Source organism: Hippocampus bargibanti, linkage group LG08 (assembly GCF_051943395.1).
Source record: "Hippocampus bargibanti isolate YZ-2025 linkage group LG08, ASM5194339v1, whole genome shotgun sequence".
Lineage (NCBI taxonomy): Eukaryota > Metazoa > Chordata > Actinopteri > Syngnathiformes > Syngnathidae > Hippocampus > Hippocampus bargibanti.
In genome coordinates, this window is record NC_142741.1 from 1,277,269 (window position 1) to 1,296,617 (window position 19,349).

General features: G+C 41.4%; 1 protein-coding gene across 4 annotated transcripts in view; it reads left to right on the forward strand.

Moving 5' to 3' along the window:
- Nucleotides 1-19,349, forward strand: part of znf148 (zinc finger protein 148) — a 103,596-nt gene that overhangs the window by 42,800 nt on the left and 41,447 nt on the right. Inside the window, exons 1-5 of one of the 4 annotated variants that reach the window (XM_089002107.1) lie at nt 146-316; nt 686-803; nt 6,634-7,448; nt 11,067-11,205; nt 11,908-12,015. The gene's annotated coding sequence lies outside the window, so the exon portion shown is untranslated. Of the gene's footprint in view, nt 1-145; nt 317-685; nt 804-6,633; nt 7,449-11,066; nt 11,206-11,907; nt 12,016-19,349 lie in introns of those variants that run through there. The other 3 variants (XM_089002109.1, XM_089002110.1, XM_089002111.1) reach the window with 3 other exon arrangements.

Sequence of the window (19,349 nt, forward strand, 5' to 3'; positions counted from 1 at the left end):
TCGACGCCATCAAGTCAACATTACCGAAGACCGGAAGAACATTACAATCACACAACATATAAAAACTGTAATGTGATTGGACAAAAGAAGCTGGAACCCAATTGGACAAAAGAAGCTGAAATTTGATTGGACAAAAAAAAAAAAAATCCAACCGCGGTAAAAGCACGCGATTTTAACCTCTGAAGATGGAGGACACGGATTCGCCGTGGCGACCCCTGAAGGGAAAAGAACAAGCCAAGTATGTGATATGAGCAGCCAATAACGAAGCAAATAGACTATTGGAAAGAAACACATCGACTTCAATCAAGTTGGAAACGTAAGTTAATGCTTTTGAAAGTATTTGAAACAGCGTTGAAAGCCCTTGACTCCATACTAGTGTTACCAAAGTATAACTTGACAGTTTGTCTTAGCATCATATTGAGATTGTTTGGGGGCAAAATGTCACTCATGTTGTGGGACAGCCCTCAGCCCTTCCCGTTATTGTTTCAATGCTGTTTAAATGGAAATCAACCATCTTCATTACAACACAAGAGAAAACCGGTGTGGTGTGACGGTGAAGGTGCTCGGTGTCCTTTTTTATTACTCTGACATGACCTTCTACACAACCGCGCACACATACACACAGATTACAAAACTCAATAAATAAAAGTGTCATTGCTGTAAGATGTGCTTTTGTCACTTTCAGACGCTTCCATAATTCATGGCCTTGTGACAACCGTATTGAAGTGAAGGACAATGATGTCTGCCCACTCGCTAGACTACTCCAGACTAGACTAGCTCCAAATACTGAAAAACCACCGAAGGTAAGGACGGGTGATGTGTCGTTCGCGAACGATCCGGTTCTTAAAGCCGGCTCTTAAGTGAGCCGTTTCCTAACAAAGAGCCAGAAATGGGAGCCACCTTTTTTTGTCCACTCTTCCCTGCCCCCGATCTTCGGTTAAAGCCGCACGTGATTGGTCTTTACTTTTCTCGATCTCCATTTCTCTATCTCTACTTCTCTCTCTGTCTCTCTCTCTCTCTCTCTCTCTCTCTCTCTCTCTCTCTCTCTCTCTCTCTCTCTCTCTCTCTCTCTCTCTCTCTCTCTCTCTCTCTCTCTCTCTCTCTCTCTGTGTCTCTCCCTCCCCCCTGTAAAAAAAAAAAAAACACCAGGAGGGTGTGTGTGACCAGCAGACATATTTCAGCCAAAATGTTGTCAAGTCTCCTCTCACAAACGCCCCTCAACCCCCCCCCCCCCAAAAAAAAAACCACAACACAACACAACAAAGAGAGCAAGTACAAGGTTTGAGGTCATGAACAACCGTTAGGCATGCCCTCAGGAATAAATCCAGCCAACTGCTTCTCTTTATTAAAGTGATTTTTCACAACATTGATGCCGCTAACGAGTAGCTGCAGCGGAAGGCAAGCGTGCGCGTGTGCGAGCAGCCACACTGAAGGTGACATCTAAATTGTGTTTACTAAAAAAAAAAAAAGGCCTCTGCACTAATAAAGGGGGAAAGGTGGGGAAAATAAATCTTGTCATTTAGCGAATATGTATGTTACAGAAGAGCATTAGGGCCAGGTTGAAATGTATATTTTTTTTTAGCGATGGGGTATTATTCGGAGAAAAAAAGGCGCAAATTTGCCAGTTTCAAACTTGCAATTTTGCTAGATTTAAAGTCACAAATTTGCTAGATTTAAAGTCACAAATTTGCTAGATTTAAAGTCACAATTTTGCTCGATTTAAAGTCACAATTTTGCTTGATTCATACTTGCAGATTTGCTAGATTTAAAGTCACAAATTTGCTAAATTCGTACTTGCAAATTTGGTAGATTTAAAGACACAAATTTGCTAGATTTAAAGGACAACCAACGCCATTTTTTGCTTCCTAACTGACATCAGAAAAACGTTTGATAGCATCTAAAATACCCAAAACACGCAGGCTGATAGTTTTAGTCCAATAAAAAATTGTTAAAGTGTCCCAAAACTACTTCAAAATGAACCCGGAAATGGCAAGTTTCACAAGGTCCCGCCCCCTTGTTCGTGACGTCACGCCAGGACGTCTTCGCCTTGCTCTAGAATCAAAACAATGGCTTCAGATTCAGAGAATATGCTTTCTTGTTACTCATCCAGTTATGAATATGATTGAAATAGTTCTGAAGAGGAAAGCATCAATGTTTGCAATCGATTAGAGAAGTCCTTCCGTCTCATTTTGAGGCGTCTGGACTCCAATGTAGCGTCCCAGAAAATGCACAAGATGGCACCCAAGCTCCGTTGCAAATGGGCTGATTTGTCCGCTGGGGATTTGTGTCAACTAGTATCAAATAGTAGTCTTGGTGCAACACACAACGATTCACCATCGCGTTAAGGAGCTCACTATATATGGTCGTCGTTAGCATCCTGTTGATCGTTTTCGCTAGTCTGCTTCCCTTGGGTCTAAAAAGAGTGAGACAAATGTACATTGTTGTGACTTCCTGTATATTTTTTTAATCAGCATTAATCCAGCAGTCATGTCAGAAATACGTAAATTATCCCGCTAATTTACGTCATCATGAGTTTAGGTTTGCCCCATTTTTTTTTCTCATGGCCGTGACATAATTACGATCGTGTGTTAACGAAGTTCACACCTCAGCGGATTGCGTCGTACCTAAATCATGCGTAATTCATAGACGGCCATTGAGTTATCGCCCGTTTGCGACGCGACAGCTGCAAATAAAACAGCTTTGCGTGAAGGCGGTCAACGACATCAACCTTAATGGGGGCGATGATTCATTCGTTGGAGGTTTTTACTCACAGGAGCATCTGGCCTTTTTCAAAGATCAACGTTTATTCCGGAGGAAAAAAAAAAAAAACACATCGGAGCGTATGAACATATTCATATTTCATTATGACGTAAATGCCAATGTCACCCCACGGGGTGTACCGCAAGGAGCCGTGCAAAGCCCACAAGGTGTTTGGAATGATTGGAAAACGGACAAGGGCGGATTTCACATTGTCGTTTGGTTGTACAGTGATACCTCGGTTTACGAACTTTTCGGTTTACGAACTTTTCGGTTTACGAACGTTAAATTTATGAAAATTTTACCTTGGCATACGACCTATTCTTCGGGATATACACACACAGAGTGCCACAATGAGTGATGTTCGAGCGCTAACATGGACAAAAGGCAGATGCTGACCCCCTTGTGGAAACATTGCCAGAGGTCTGACCAGCGCTTTATTAGCACCCCCTGCAAGAAAAAGCAAAACACGAACAAATGCGGGAATGGCGCTCCACGTCATGCTTTTCAATTACCGAATAAATGAGTTTTAAAAAAAAGCAATTGCGAACAACTAACTCATTTACTGCCAGTCGCGAATTTGTTTGGGTTTTGGTTTTTTTCATGCTTGGGTGCCGATAAAGCGCTGGCCATGACCCATGGAAATGTTTTGTATTTTCCACAAGGGTGCAACATGTCACTTTTTTCCATTTTAGCCCTTTGTTACAGTTTTAGCTGTTGTTAAAGCGCTACATAAACCAACATATTTGTATTGTGTTTTGGACAGCCGCCCCCATTTCAAGCTCAGATAACTCTAGACCCATATCATTTAGGAATTAACTTTTTTCTGATTAAAGAAGAGAGTGCAAGGTTTCTTACGCTGAATTTTTCCATTTTGGCCCCTGGTTACAGTTTCAGCTGTTGTTAAAGCGCTATATAAACCAATATGTATGTATTGTATTTCATACAGCCGCCCCCATTTCAAGCTCAGATAACTCCAGACCCATATAACTTAGGAATTAACTCATTTTTTTTTACCGGTGAAAGAAGAGAGAAGAAGGCTTTTTACACCGAATTGGTGCTTCCTGCAATTTGTGTGACAATGACAAAAACCCTGGCACAGGAGTAGACCCATTTTTAACTACATCGTCTGGCAACGAATGAGTTAATCTCGCATCGATGAATGATCAAATGAAAAAACATTTGAGCCAGTAACATGCGTGAGAAGATGGCGTCCTCCTCAGCATGCCGATAAACTTATCAGCGTCTGCCTTTCCCGTTTTTCGTTCTTATCATTCTTGCATCCGTCTTCCCGCTGTTTTCCGGAACAACAGTTACGCCCCCCCCCCCCCCCCCCCCCCCCCCCCCCCCCACGAACACTCAAATGACCTTCAGCGCAGCACAAAGCGGCAGATGGAAAAATACGAGGGAACGGTGCAAGTCAGGGAATTCTATAGTGGGTGAGTGAACTGATGGAAAGCGAAGAGTGGGAAGCTTTTAAATGGACTATGGGGGGTTTTTTTTTTGGGGGGGGGAGTGAAAGAAAATCTATCCACAATAAGAAAAACAGGGTCAAAGTAGAAAATGGAAGAAGATGAATAGAAAACATCAGTCCATCCATCGCCTTCTGCTCGAAATTTCAAGGATTCCGCTTGAACAAATAAATGACTTTACCTTGTGGGAATATGTCTTCTCGCAGGGCAGGAATGACAGTAGATTAAGGACAGGAAATTAAAGGACAACCGACACATCCGGATAAGTCGCGTCCATAATTTGTAAAATGACTTCTACTGAGTGTATTTGACAAAGATTCCACCGCAGATAGCTACATTTTACGTTTTAAGACTTACGCTGAATATTCAGGAAGTCTTGTTTTCCAGTTGGTGACGATGCCTGATGTGACGTCACGGAAGGAACGCCCCTGAGCGAGAAAGCGACACACAATGCATTTTGGGTACTTTGTTTGGTCTGAAAACTTCGTGTTGGTGGCGAAATTAGAAGGAAAAAAAACATAACGCAATGGTGAATTGTTGTGTTGCACAGAGACTACTATTTGATACTAGCGGACAAATCAACCAATTTCCAACAGAGCTTGTGCGCCATCTGGTGCATTTTCTGGGCGCCACATTAGAGTCTGGATGGCTCTAATTGATACGGAAGGAATTCTTTTAATCGATTGCAAACATGTATGCTTTCCTCTTCAGAACTATTTGAATCAATATTCATAACTGGATGAGTAATAAGAAAGCATCTTCTCCGAATCTGAAGCCATTGTTTTGATTCTGGAGCAAGGCAGTTTGTGAAGGAGTATCCTGGCGTGACGTCACGAAGAAGGGGGCGGGACTTTCTAAATCTACCCAGTTCCGAGCTAATTTTGTGGCACTTGAAATCATTTTTATTGGTGTTTTTCATTTACCTAAAAATATCAACCTGCATGTTTTGGGTATTTTAGATGCTATAAAATGTTTTTATGATGTCAGTTAGGAAACAAAAAAAGGTGTCGGTTGTCCTTTAAGTGAGTCCATCCGTGTTTGACCTTCTCTTTAACCTTGTTTTAGCCATCTCCCACTGCACCACAGAGAAGGAGGGGGGGGGGCGACCCAATCCGGACTCCTTTTTTTTTTTCTCACCCCTCTGAGTCATAAATACGAAAGCGGGTTAAGATTAGTTGACAACTATCTCATACGTTCAGTGGGAAAGCGTGACTGTCTGCGGAAAAATAGACGAGATACAGAGAGGAACACTGAGTGTCTCTCTCTCTCTGCTTTTAGCATCAAGCTCCCTCTTCCTTGCTCGAGCTCGCTCTTCACGCTGTATAATCTTCAGTTCATTAGCATTTGAAAGAAAAAATAGCGTTTATGAGTCACGCATGGAGGGGCGCTCTGCTGAGTTGCTTCTGAAAGCAGAATCTCTCGGTTTGTTTTTCTCTGCCGCAAACTTCCTCTTTGGATTTTTTTGCTGCCAAAAACAGACGCAGCGACACAAAAAAAACATCAACGTTGAGGAGAACCTGTTATGATTGATAATGAGGAGCCTTTTCTTGTATTTGGCCCTACGTCCTGGAGTGAAAGATGATTCTTAACTCATTCACTGCCAGACGATGTGCAAAAAGGTGTCCACTCCAGTGCCAGGGTTTTTGTCATTTTCAACCAAGAATGTTGAGTATTAGAATGACATAAGCATCCAATTCAGCGTTAGAAGCCTTATTCTCTCTTCTTTAATCGTAAAAAAAATGAGTTAATTCCCAAGTTATATGGGTCTGGAGTTATCTGAGCTTGAAATGGGGGCGGCTGTACAAAATACAATACGTACATATTGGTTTATATGGGGCTTTAACAACAGCTGAAACTGTAACAAAGGGCTAAAATGGAAAAAAAGTGAAATGTTGCCACCTTGTGGAAAAGTAAAAATGAGTTAATTCCTAAGTTATGAGTCTGGAGTTATCTGAGGTTGAAATGGGGGCGGCTGTACAAAATACAATACGTACATATTGGTTTATATGGGGCTTTAACAACAGCTGAAACTGTAACAAAGGGCTAAAATGGAAAAAAGTGAAATGTTGCCACCTTGTGGAAAAGTAAAAATGAGTTAATTCCTAAGTTATGAGTCTGGAGTTATCTGAGGTTGAAATGGGGGCGGCTGTACAAAATACAATACGTACATATTGGTTTATATAGCGCTTTAACAACAGCTGAAACTGTAACAAATGGCTAAAATGGAAAAAAAGTGAAATGTTGCCCCTTGTGGAAAAGAAAAAAAATAGTTAATTCCTAAGTTATATGGATCTGGAGTTATCTGAGCTTGAAATGGGGGGCGACTGTACAATATACAGGAGATGTGAGACAATCTCTTTCCGTCAATCGATACTACAGATGCGTGTTTGCTTTCAACATTTAGCTTGTAGTCGACGTGCACATTCCACCATGACGTCCCTGATCCACTGGTGAAAAGGACGCTTTCTAGAACTGCTTCATGTCACACAGAGGGTACAGAAAGTGCTGAAGAATTGGTTGGCATCCAAGCGCTGTCATCCATACAAAAGAATGTCCACATTTTGCCGCGGGTGAGGCACTTGGTAAGCTCATGTTTATCACACCTTTTATACGTTTTGTTACTTTGGTGACAATAAACTGAAATTCTGCCCGAAGAGAAAGACAATTTCCCATTTTTTGTCACTTAATCTTTGCTATGCCTCATTTGAAGATTTATGGAAATAAATGAGACCACCCCCAACATGCACGCATTGTCACAAGGCAACACTTGATCGGTCCCGTTAGCGACACCCCCGCCATTCATTCAGCCTGTCAGCCTCCCATTTTTGTGCAACGGAGTGGCCATTATTACGCTAATCGCTATAAACAGATATCATGATGGCTTTCCCCGAAGGATCAATTTGATGTGGGCGGTGATTTGGGGCATGCAGATGGACAAAAACGAGATTTTGTTGTTGTCTGAAATGACTTTTGTTATGATTTTTGTCAGATTCGAGCATACAGTGAGACCTCAACTTACAAACACCTTATCTTACAAACTTTTTGTCTTGCAAACGTCAAATTTCTGAAAATGTAACCTTATAATAAGCACTATTTTCATAATACACACCCACCACGGCTGGCGGAGTGATCTTCGGCGGAAGCACACGACCGAACAGCACCAACAGTCCTTATGGAATGTGACTCTCCTTCCATAAGCCATCAACGACCTTCAAAAAGGTAAATAAAACTTTATTTTATAGCACAGTTTATTTCTTTAATTACAGTCCTCATGTAATGTGCCTCTCTTTCCAAACAGCAATTCCCTTTGACCTTCGACCTCCAATGCCATTCCATCAAGCCATCAATGACCATCACAAATGTAACTAAAGTGACTTTATGATACAATGCAGTGCATTTCTTTCATTACAATACAATAGCACATTTATTATACATAGAATGAGGTATGTTATGTGTAGTTTTAAGGCTTATTTAGTTGAAAAGTATATTTTATGGAAACCCGGGAACGGATTATTCCCATTTTAATGGTTTCCTATGGGAATTTTTTTTTGAGATACACACTTTCCGCCTTACACACTGTCTGGGAACCAATTAAGTTCGTAAGTTGAGGTCTCACTGTACTTGAAGTGCATCAAGGGAACGCACGGTTTGGTTGTGAATGAGTGAATTGTTCTGCCTGTCACTAAACGTCACTGTCCGAGATGCATTATTTATGTTATATTAATATGTCGACTTGACCTCAGCGCACGATATTCAAAACAAATCCGATTCTTGAATGAATGAAAGAAAGACAACAACAACAAAATGGCCGCCGGTGACGCACCAGGTTTGCTCCACAGATTCTATTTCGGACCTTTTTGTTAAAGGGAACAAAAGGTGAATGCTTGGCTGGTCCAAAGGGGGACTTTGTCTCCACATTAATCACAACGATTGCAGTTAGGCCCCCTCGTCCCATTAACTCTTATTACAGCTTCCCCGCATGGATTTATCAGCATGGCCCCCGATAGCTGAGTGGCAGCTGTGCTAGCCGACATTGATTCCGCAGCTGGAAGGAGACTGCTAATGTAGCGCTGCCCCCGCTAACTCTCGATGATCTTAAATCTCAATTGTATTCTTTGACGGGGGGGGGGAAAACCACAACGGGGATGGTGTGGCAACACAGACTAAACATTTGTGCGAATTGAAGCGCTTAAAGGACAACCGACACCTTCAGACCAGTTTCGTCCATAATTCGTGAAATCACTTCAAATGACTTCTACTGAGCGTATTTCACAAAGATTCCGCCGCATATAGCTATATTTTACGTTTTAAGACTCGCGCTGAATATTCATGAAGTCTTATTTTTGATTTGGTGATGAGTCAGTATGTGACGTCACTAAAGGACCACCCCTGACCGTAAAAAAAGATGCATTGTAGCGGTCCTTCCATCACGTCAATGTATTTTGCTGTACTTGTTTGGTGTGGGGACCTCATGTTGCACCCAAAAGCCGCCAGAAGAGGGTGTCCAAGCTCCATATAAGGAATTTATCAGCCTGTGGAAATGGAGGTGGCCACAGGAAGTCGCCAGTTTGTGCCTCTTTTTTTGGGTGAGAGATTTCCCCCCAATGTTGCCTCAAAATGGCACAAATAAATTCTTTAATCGATGGCAAACATGGATGCTTTCCTCTTCAGAACTATTTGAATCATATTCATAACTGGATGAGTAACAAGAAAGCGTCTTCTCCCAATCTGAACTCTCTGAAGCCATTGTTTTGATTCTGGAGCAAGGCAGTGGTGTGACGTCACGAAAAAGGGGGCGGGACTTTCTGAATCTCTCCAGTTTTGAGCTTATTAATGGCAGTTTTGGGCAAATTTAAATCATTTTTATTGTTGTTTTGCATTTGACAAAAAATATCATCCTGCGTGTTTTGGCTATTTTAGATGCTATCAAACATTTGTCTGATGTCAGTTAGGAAACCAAAAAAAAAAAAAATGGTGTTGTTTGTCCTTTAAACGAAATGCGCTGTGTCAAAAGGTGAGCGCCACTCAACTGCCTCTGAAAGAGCTCCTCACGCAGAGAGCCATCTCGACGCGACGACGTCTCAACAAACACTCAAATCAACGGCAATTTTATTGTTTGCGCTCTAACGGCCTCTTTGTCGAGGTTACGTCGCCCCTGCCCCCACTTCGCTAACTGTTGTGACATCGGAGAGCCAAACACAACTAATGTCAGACAGTTTGAAGTCAACGTGTGCCATCCTAAAGCACATTAGAATTATTCGGCCGTAATTTGGAAAATACAGTCAATGAATTTACATGCTAATCTAAAGTTTAGCCTGTCGTTGTGCATTAGCGCCGCACAGTTCAAGATTTTATGTACAGTTTAAGCTATCATCGACATTACGCTAGCGCTGTCTATTTTCTTGTAAAATCAGTCTCATTACTCGCTAACAGCCGCAGAACTAGCATACTGTACATGAGAAACTCTTGTACTTCTTCATTGTTGTTTGCTAGCAGTGTTTGCTAGCATAGTTCACCACATTTTCAGGCAATTCAAGTGTTTAAGATAAATCCCAAATTGGTTCTAAAGCTAATTTTCACAATTTAAACCAGGAAAGGCTTCAATTCACGCAAAGGCCCAAAAAAAGGATATTTAACTCATTCACTGCCAGACAATGTGCAAAAATTAGCAAATGGAACATTCTGCCGCCTTGTGGAAGGGAAAAAAAACATTGCCAGAGGTCTGACCAACGCTTTATCGCCACTCCCCCGCAAGAAAAACCAAAAACCGAACACATTTGAAAACGACATCCACGTCATGCTTTTCAATTCTCGAATATTTGAATTTTTGTGACATCAAAGTAACGTTTTGAATTACGTTCCTGATGGCAATCACAAAAAAAAATGTCATTGTAGCCTTTCTTTCACTAACGCAGTCCAATATCGTCAATGACTTGAGCGATAACGGATTGATTGGCGTGATGCAAAATATTCCTCTCGGTCACGTCTGCTGATTCCTCTCCCGCCTCCTTGCTATGCTAATTTAGCGCAGATTTATTCTGATTTGTGATTAGGAGCTCACAGTCATGTGACTCACTTCTTCTTTCCTTCTCTAATGCCTTCATTTAACGTGACCTTCCCCGAGACTCTGTCATGCCAATATGCCTCATTATAGCACGACAGGACTGCTTACACAGGAAGCAAGAGAGACAAGGGTTGGATTAGAAAAGCTCAAAAGTAGTGACAGGCACCCAAGAACATGAAATGTGCGAAAAGTAGCGAGCAAAGCTGCCTGTTCTAACACACACACACACACACACACACTCAAACAGGGTAAAAAAAAGTTCATTGTTGACTGACAGGTAAATTCATGAAAGGCAAAAGAAGTTTAAAAATACAGTTTTGGGAGTGATGGAGCGGTAAGAAAGGATGGATTTTGAAAACACACATACTTGGTTGAGTTGTTGGAGAAAAATGTAAAAGTTATTGTCAAGTACAGTGATACCTTGGCTTACAAATTTAATTGGTTCCCAGACAAAGTGTGTATCCCAAAAATTAATTTCCCATAGGAAACCATTAAAATGAGAATAATCCGTTCCCAGGTCCCCATAAAACATCATTTTGTAATTTTTGAAGCCTTAAAACTACACAAAATATACCTTATTTCATGTATAATAAATGTGCTTTGGTATTATAATTAAAGGAATAAACTGTACTGTATAATAAAGTGGTTTTATTGACCTTTGTGATGGTCGTTCATGGCTTGATGAAATGGAGTGGCCGCTTTCATCAGCATGAAACTGTTGATGAGGAACGTAGCCTTCTTCTTTCACCATCTTGAGGAATGATCCCTTGTAGGTGCTTTCTCTGCGGCCAATGGAGGGACGACAGGAATAATCCATAGAGAGATTGACGAGATTAGGGAGTGGAAGAATGATCAAGAGGGAGGGATGAGAGCAAGGAGATAGCGTGTGATCTCAAGCCAGGAAAGTGGAAAGTGAGTTTTGGCTAGCTATCTAGCTAGTTATCTATTAGCTATATAGCTATCTAGCTAGCTGTCTATTATCAATAGACAATTCAGCTAGCTGTCTATTAGCTATATTGCAATCTGGCTAGGTATCTATTAGCTATCCATTAGCTATATAGCTGGCTGGCTAGCTAGCTATCCATTAGCTATGTCGCAATCTGGCTAGCTCTCTATTAGCTATATAGCAATCTGGCTAGCTATTATGTATCTATTAGCTATCTAGTTAGCTTTCTATCTATTTCAGTTACTTCTGGGTTGAGTGGCTGCCGCTGCTCAGCCATGAAGAAACTTATCCTGTGAATGTAAAGTGATCTTGAGAGTTCCGAAAGGCGCTTATAAACGAAATGTATTATTATTTATGATAAAAATCCAAATCATGATGTTTATCTTGAAACGGCCACTGGAACGAAAGCTCGGCTAACAAGGCGCCGCCCTTTTTTGGTTTCCGATCACAAACCCCAAGCAGAAACGATTCATCTTCTCCGAGACGAAACCAGCGTGGAGTGCGCAAGTGATTCTCGCAGCGTCCACTGATTGCATGTCTGACACTTGACGGAAAATGACTGGCACGGAGGGCTTTAGTGATTTACACCCCATGCTGAATTATAACCAAGCTGTTGATATGACAGATGGCTATTTTTTTATTTGACCTCCTCCTGCCCGACACCACAGGTGGTGAGACAACTTTGAGAGGCCTTGGACAAGCAACCAATCAAACGATTGCGTGGTTTGACCTGAAGGCGCTTTGATCCGTTGGAAGCGGAATTGGAAAGGAAGCAGGTAGGATTCGATTTGAAAATAGAAAAGTAGGCTGTTGACTTGATAGCAACATTCATAAATATAAACCTGCTATAATGTCGCTATTTGGATTCATGACACGCAGCGGTGGGCCAATCAATTACACACGTAATGCAAGGTGATTAGTGGCCATTTTTTAACAATAACAAGACTGCAGTCTCTGAATTTTCATCTGTTACATTAATTCTGCATTTGAAATAATACAGTGAGAGTTGTTAAGAAGACACAAAAAAGGCACTAAAAGTTTGCGGAGGAGCTGATCATTTAAAGGACAACCGACACCATTTTTTTGGTTTCCTAATTGACATCAGAAAAACGTTTTATAGCATCTAAAATACCCAAAACACGCAGGTGGATATTAGCTAGCTAGATAGCTAGCCAGTCAGCTAGATAACTAATAGATATATATATATATATAATAGGTAAAATATAGCTATCCAGATTGCTATATAGCTAATAGAGAACGAGCTAGATTGCGATATAGTTTATAGATAACTAGATAGCTAGCCAGTCAGCTAGATAGCTAATAGATAGATAATAGATAAATAATAGATAGCCTGATTGCAATATAGCTAATAGAGAGCTAGCTAGATAGCTAATAGATAGCTAGCCTGGTTGCAATATTGGTAATAGATAGCTAGCTAGATAGCTAGCCACTCAGCTAGAAAGCTAATAGAACAAAACATATTTTTAATAATAATAATTTTATTTCTAAGCGCCTTTCAAAACTCTCAAAGTCTCGTTATATGAGAGAACTGTTGTAAAACATTGCCTGTACATTTAAATTAAATTTAAAAAACCCTCCGATGAATGGATTTAATTTACAAAATTGATTTTGACTTGACGTTTTGGCGACGCTGTTATCGATAGGGCCACCAATGGCTAACAGCGATCACTTCTTCTTTGTGGCATTTAGGCGAAACGTATCTTGGCCCTAATAGCCAACGCGGCCGACATTGATTTGCCTTCAAGCGCGGGACTGACGTCCAACAACTGATTTTCGAAAATGTCACACCGGCGAGCTAACGATGCCCGCTAGACACAACAGGGCGCTTGGTAATGTTCATGCTCATTTATTGCCTTTTCACTCACCAGTAGCTGTTTAGACATTTCACGTAGTTCCAGGAAAGCAGGCAGGGTTGACTCAAGCGGCGGATTAGCAGCTGTGGCCTCACTTGTGGCGTTAGGACTTGAGAAATAGCCACGCTTTCTCGTACAGTGAATTCTCGGTTTACGAACCCCTTGGCTTACGAACTTTTCGGTTTACGAACGTTACATTTATGAAGAACTTACCTTGGCATACGAACTATTTTTTGGGATACACACGGAGCTGCCACAATGAGTGATGTGTCGTTTGCGAACGAGCCCATTCTTCTAACAAGAAAATGGCAGCCGGCTCTTTTTGGTCCTCTATTCCCCGCCCCCAGTCATCGGTTAAAGCCACGTTAAACCACGATTGGTCAAGAACGCAACAGTGAGTGGAGGTGGTTTAAACATTAGAGACAGGCAGATGACAAAATGGATAGAAAACAATGGAATTTGGACTCATTTCAACTTTGATAGTTCAAAAGCAGAGTGTAGACTGCAAGGTTAAAATATCCCATCAATCAGGCTCCACAAATAACCCACACAAGCCATCAGTGCACTTGATGCAAATAATTATCCACCCAGCTAAACAGAACACAATTGATGAGGAACAAGGTAAAATGAGAGCAGAGAAAGCACCTACAAGGGATCATTCCTCAAGATGGTGAAAAAGGAGGCTACGTTCTTCATCAAGTGGTTAATGCTGATGAAACCGGCCACTCCATTACATCAAGCCAACGACCATTACAAAGGTCAATAAAATGACTTTATTATATAGTACAGTTTTTAAAAATTGTAATACCATAGCACATTTATTACATGTAAAATAAGCGATATTTTGTTCAGTTTTAAGGCTTAAAATTGAATATTAGAAAGTAGAAAATGATGTTTTATGGTGACCTGGGAACGGATTATTCTCATTTTAATGGTTCCCTATGGGAAATAAATTTTTGAGATACACACTTTTTGCCTTACACACTCTGGGAACCAATTAAGTTCGGAAGCCAAGGTATCACTGTATGATCTATCAATGCGTCACATTTTTTCATGTGTATGTTTTCGAGAATACAATACAATACAATCCAGAGAAGACAGTATTGTGAACTTGCTGCTTGTGACTTTCAAGGACAGACAAGGACATTGAAGCCAAAGTGCTTTTCTGCCACAAAAGAGAGAAAGAAAAAAAGAAGAAGCCCGAGTAAGTCTGCCACCTGAGAGCAGCGAGGAGAGAAGATTGTCATTCAGCAGGCGTTTGATGGCGTCAGGCGCTTCTCCACTGCAGATGTGACGCAATGCTTACCCTCCTCTTTTTCTCCGCTGTATCATCCTCCTCCTTTTTCTCCCCTTTCCTCGTCTCGCCTGCAGATGTGGATCTCTACCCACTCGATTTGGCGTTTGTCCTCTGTAGCTCTCCCACCTCTCCATTTTCCTTCCAGCTAATAAATAGCAAATAGCTAGCTAGCTTTTAGTCCTTTTCATCCAAACGTCAAGTAGACTCTGTGACCTAGCTAGCTAGAAAGCTAGCCAGCTACAAAGCTAACAAATATAATAATAATAATAATAATAATACATTTCATTTCTAAGCGCCTTTCAAAACTCTCAAGGTCACTCTACAGTCACAGGATCAGTTTTTCTGTGGGTGAGCAGCGGCAGCCACCCGGAATAACTCAAATGGATAGAAAGTTAGCTAGCTAGCTAATAGATAACTAATCGATAGATAGCTTGTTAGATAGCAAGTAGATAGCTATCTAGATAGCCGGCTATCTAGTTAGATAGCGAATAGATAGCAAATATACAGATAGATAGCTTGCCAGCCAGCTTGAAAGCATCAAAACGTCAAGTAGTCTCGGTGACCTAGTTAGCTAGAAAGCTATCCAGCTACATAGCTAACAGATATACACATATATAGCTCGCCAGCCAGCTAGAAAGCTTGCTAGCTTTTAGTCCTTTTCATCCAAACGTCAAGTAGACTCAGTGACCTAGTTAGCTAGAAAGCTAGCCAGCTACATAGCTAACAGATATACAGATAAATAGCTTGCCAGCCAGCTAGAAAGCTAGCTAGCTTTTAGTCCTTTTCATCCAAACGTAAAGTACTCATGAGCTAACAGATATACAGATAGATAGCTTGCTCGCCAGCTTTTAGTCCTTTTCATCCAAACGTCAAGTAGACTCTGTGACCTAGCTAGCTAGAAAGCTAGCGCCATCCGCTTTTCAGATGGGGCCGTTTTTGTGTGTGTCTGTGTGTGCCCTTGTGTGTGTATTTTGATGAGCCCTCGCAAAATGGAAAGTGTCCCTTTCTCGGTGGACTTTAAGTGAATTATTTGCTTTACTGGGTGGTTGCTGTCATCGCACAAATACATACATCTTGCTTACAGAAAAGCCGGATGATTTTGTATTCGCTCCTTAATTTGATTTTGTCTGCAGCCGTATGACTTTTTTGTTCCCTCTGATGGTTTCTTTTTTCCTTGTCTCCCCTCATTGCTCTTCATCGTAAGGAACGGAGTGTATCCATCCACCCCCTTTCCTTTCTCACTCTCTCTTGCCTGTCTTTTTACATTTCCACAAATCTTCTCATTCCTTATCCCCACCCCCCTCCTTCGCCTCCCAATTGGACATTTTTAGACAGTAAATCCCTTCGCTTGCGATATAGTACATCTCTATGAGTGTATGGAAATGTGTGTGACATGTTTGCCTCTCGTTCTCTAATACGAAAAGATTCCTAAAAAGTGAACAACAAACACTGATTTTTAGAACACACAATTGGAACACGTCTGTGTAAGCTCTCAGTCGTACAGGAGTGGTCCATCGATGAAAAGGTTTCTTCAGCCGTCATCTGTACAAATTTGAAGGTGTCGGATCTTTCGCTTCTTATCCGAGAGGCTTCGTCAGCGAACTAAAATCTTTGCTGGTAGTTTCGGCCCTATGTATATCCCTACTGCCTAGACGTTGCGGTGCCAGACTCTGCTATGATTGGTCCCTGCGGCTACATTGATTATTTCTATTGTCCTGCCGAAGTATGGGGTCTCCGACTGGCCTGATTGCCCCATTTGTCCTGGTATAACCTAATCACCATAACTGAGCCTATGTTGCCTAAGAAGTCGGTTGTGGGAACGATCCAACTTGAACACAATTGGAACAGTAAGGCCGCCATTTTAGGAAAATTCCAAGGTTTGTAGTTTTGACACCAACTATTGAGCCAATTTCCCAGAGGTGAGTGTGTAGCTGCGAGGACACAACTTTTTCGAAGATTTTGGAAATAAAAGGAAGGTGAGAAATGGGGCGTGGCTTCTTGAAGTCATTGGGATCAGATCCGGGCTTTTTAAGAATTGGTTTGACAGCCGCCATTTTGAGGGGCACCGGGACGATTCCTGAGCATAGCGAGGAGTGAATAATGGCTGAAATAAATGGAAGGAGAGATGGCAAGCAGGATTTGACCAGAACTGTTGGGAGGGGATCTACAACACACACATATTGCTTTATATAGCGCTCGAACAACTACTGAAGCTGGAACAAAGCGCTAACATGGAAAGAAGGGATCGAACAAAAGGCCCTACAAAGGTGAACGCTGATACCAAACAAATGAGTCCCTCTTATCCCAAGCCGCTCAGTGTGCCCTCCAGTCTTCATATTGGCATTTTCTAAGTGCTAGATTAAGGCAGCCATTAATCTTGTTGGCAGCAGTGGTTTGTAGCAAAGACCTGTCAGTTCAGGGCTAAATGATACATGGACCTTGTCAACAATCTTGATGGAGGGATGGATGAAACGATCCCCTCACCCACGCCCCCCCCCCCCCAAAAAAAAAAAAAAAAAAAAAAAAAAAAAAACTCACCTTCAGCCTAAGGCGCCTTATAACAACATGACCTAAATAACAGATCACCACTGTGGTCTAAAACCAATTATTTTTCGGGAGAGAATGTGTCATTGCTTTTCCTTTTACTGCAAACGCACACCCACAATGGACGCCGCAAACCACACTGTGGAGAGCGGGGGTTGGGTTTGCTACAAAACTAGCACATACTAATAAGCTAATACAGTGGTACCTTGGCTTACGAACTTAATTGGTTCCCAGAAAGAGTGTGTAAGGTGAAAAGTGTGTATCCCAAAAATATATTTCCCATAGAAAACCATTAAAATGAGAATAATCCGTTCCCAGGTCCCCATAAAACGTAATTTTCTAATTTACTAAGCCTTAAAGCTACACAAAATATACTTTATTTTATGTATAATAAATGTGATGTGGTATTATAATTAAAGAAATAAACTGCACTGTATAATAACGTCATTTTATTTACCTTTGTGATGGTCGTTGATGACTTGATAGAATGGAGTGGCCGGTTTCATCAGCATAAAACACTTGATGAGGAACGTAGCCTTCTTCTTTCACCATCTTGAGGAATGATCCCTTAGTAGGTGCTTTCTATACGATAATTTTACCATGTTCCTCATCAATTGTGCTCTGTTTAGCTGGGTTGATAGCTTTTTGCATCATGTACAGAAAGCTTGTGCGGGTTATATGTGGTGCCTGATTGATGGGATATTTTAACCTTTCAGTCTACACTTTGCCTTTGAACTATCTATCAAAGTTGAAACTAGTCCAAATGTCACTGTTTTCTCTCCATTTTCTCACTATCTCTCTGTCGTCTGCCTGTCTCTTTAATGTTCAAAGCACCTCTCCTCACTGCTGCATTCTTGACCAATCACGTGGCTTTAACCGACGACTGGGGCGGGGAATAGAGGACAAAACAAGCCGGCTGCCATTTTCTTTTAGGAGAACGGGCTCTTTGGCGAACAACACATCACTTATTGTGGCACTCTGTGTGTATCCCGAAAAATAGTTTGTATGCCAAGGTAAAATGTGCCTAAATTTAGCGTTCCTAAACCGAAACGTTCGTAAGCCAATGGCTTCGTAAACCGAGGTATCACTGTACTATATGCAAACAATACACGACAACAAAACGAGTTGATTAGGGGCAACATTTGCTTCCATAAATGACTCTTATTAGCCACTTCCTCACCTCTGACTCACCACCGGCGCTGTTTAACATATGCACAAGGAGTCATTAAGTGTGTTTATAGCGCTTTGTCAATTACACTCCATTGTTCTAGAAAAGTATCCCGAGTATGTGATCATCAATTACAGCGACATGAATAGAGACGATCGTTTCCAGTGGCTCCGTTCTCGCTCCCCCTTTCTATTTCCTGCTTGAATGACCTCTGATGACAGTCAATTAAGAATACACACACACACACACAGGATGTGTCGTCAAATTATTTCAACGAGCTAATGGACAAGCCACCTCATTCTAACGAGAAGGCATAGAATGTGCCAGAATGTTAGCGACCCGTCATTTTTGAGCGCCATGATGAGTCGGCGTCTTTTTTTTTTTTTTTTTTTGGTGCAAGTTGATGTCAAACACGACTGTTGGTGTCTGCGCTACTGCCTAATCAGGTGTGGCGCTAACATTGTCCTTGAAGAAGAGCTAGCTGGCAGTCACCCTTGTCATCGTCTCATTCCCGCTTAAAGGGTAACGACTATGGAGTCATTTGATTTATGTGCTCAAGGTGTTTGATATTTCAAGGTTATTTTCTTGTAGTGAGCGTTCAGAGGAGTCGCGTGGCTTTTCTGGAGGAAGTTGTAACTCATGTGTCAGTAGGAGAAGAGACACGGTTGAAGCCGTCAAGGCATCCCAACTATGAGAAAATGCCATTAGTTAAGAGTACTTTATTCAAGCTAAGTGCGAAAAACGAAAACCTTATTCTTGTATTACATTAGAAGCAGTATACTTTAGATGTTGCTTTCAAAGGACAACCGACACCATTTTTTTTTTGTTTTCTAACTGACATCAGAAAAACGTTTTGTAGCATCTAAAATAGCCAAAACACGCAGGCTGATATTTTTAGTCAAATGCAAAACAGCAATAAATGGTGAGTTTCAGAAGTTCCCGCCCCCTTATTCGTGATATTACGCCAAGACGTCTTGCATTGCTAGTCAATCAAAACAATGGCTTCAGATTCGGAGAAGATGCTTTCTTGTTATTCATATGATTCAAATAGTTCCGAAGAGGAAAGCATAAATGTTTGCAATCGATTAAAGAAGTCCTTCCGTGTCATTTTGAGGCATCTGGACTCCAATGTAGCGTCACAGAAAATGCACAAGGTGGCGCACAAGTTCCGTTGAAAATGGGCTGATTTGTCCAATGGGAATTTGTGTCAACTTACACCTTCTTTAT